This window comes from Carlito syrichta, unplaced genomic scaffold, assembly GCF_000164805.1.
Source record: "Carlito syrichta isolate Samal-C Ts95f unplaced genomic scaffold, Tarsius_syrichta-2.0.1 Scaffold136349, whole genome shotgun sequence".
Lineage (NCBI taxonomy): Eukaryota > Metazoa > Chordata > Mammalia > Primates > Tarsiidae > Carlito > Carlito syrichta.
The window spans coordinates 1-1,074 of record NW_007080445.1 but is presented as its reverse complement, the minus strand read 5'-3'; the positions used below and the strand labels follow the sequence as shown (position 1 = coordinate 1,074).

The following is a 1,074-nucleotide window of genomic DNA, read 5'->3' as shown; positions in this document are numbered from 1 at the left end:
CGCCGTACTGTCCGAGTCCTCCTGGCCTCGGTTGGGCACCAGGCGGCAGTTGTCTCGACTGTCCGGGACCCCGTCATCGTCGTCATCGTCGTCACAGGCGTCGCCCTGGCCGTCGTGGTCGGAGTCCTGCTGGGCACTGTTGGGCACCGTGGGGCAGTTGTCCCGAGAGTCCTGGTGCCCGTCCCCATCCCTAGAGTGGGCAGGTGGGACAGAGAGACAGTGAGATCCCCACTGCCAGCAGGGTTCCGTCAGGAGCTGCCCGGCCACCCACCCAGGTGCCTCCTTACTGGTCTTGGTCACTGTCACACGCGTCTCCCACAAAGTCGTGGTCCACATCCCTCTGTGGGGTGGCAGGGGCCCACAGTCAGGGCAGAGGAACCCAGAAGCCTCCCCCCAGCTGCACAGCCAAGCTCCCAGACTGGTGGGAGGAGGAGGGCATTTACCTGATGGTGTGGCATGTTCTAGACTGGGCTGTGCTCTCTAACGAGGGTTCCGGCCCAGCCGGGCCTGGCCTGCCCTCACCTGGTCTGGGTTGCTCTTCTGGGGACAGTTGTCACAGGCGTCCCCTATGCCATCACTGTCGCTGTCCTTCTGGTCTGAGTTGGGTACCCTGGGGCAGTTGTCTGCCGGGTTGCGGATCCCTGCAAGAATGACAGGGACAAGATGGGACCCCAAAGGTGGGGCCAGACCAGGATGACTTAAGCGGGCGGGCGCCAGGCCTGGGGCTTCACGGAGACTCACAGAATGGATGGTGGCGAGGGGCACTAGCCCTCACGCCGGGGACCGCTCAGCCGGCTGCCCTGGTGTGTGCCACCCTGAGCCTCCACATCCCCATCCGCCAGAACGGCGCCTCCCGGCCCTCAGCCCCAGGCCCACGTCTTTGCCCGCTCCCCTTCTGGCCTCTGGCATCTCACACAGGGGCCGCCTTGCCCTCCAAACGTCCCTGCTGGCCTTTCTGGTCCCCGGTCCAGGGCGCCCTGGCGAGCTCACTCGCCCAGCTTCGGGGACCGGTGGGCCCCACCCCGCCGCGAGTCGCGCCCCGGGACGCCCGCCGCCCCTGCCCCTCAGCCGTCC

General features: G+C 67.2%; 1 long non-coding RNA gene across 1 annotated transcript; it reads right to left on the bottom strand.

The window, feature by feature from the left end:
* Positions 1–12: 12 nt before the first annotated feature.
* LOC103251134 lies at positions 13–641 on the bottom strand. Its single transcript, XR_503707.1, has 3 exons — positions 523–641; positions 288–340; positions 13–190 (listed from the first exon to the last, which is right to left on the bottom strand). It is a non-coding gene; the product is annotated as an uncharacterized LOC103251134 (long non-coding RNA).
* Positions 642–1,074: the final 433 nt, after the last annotated feature.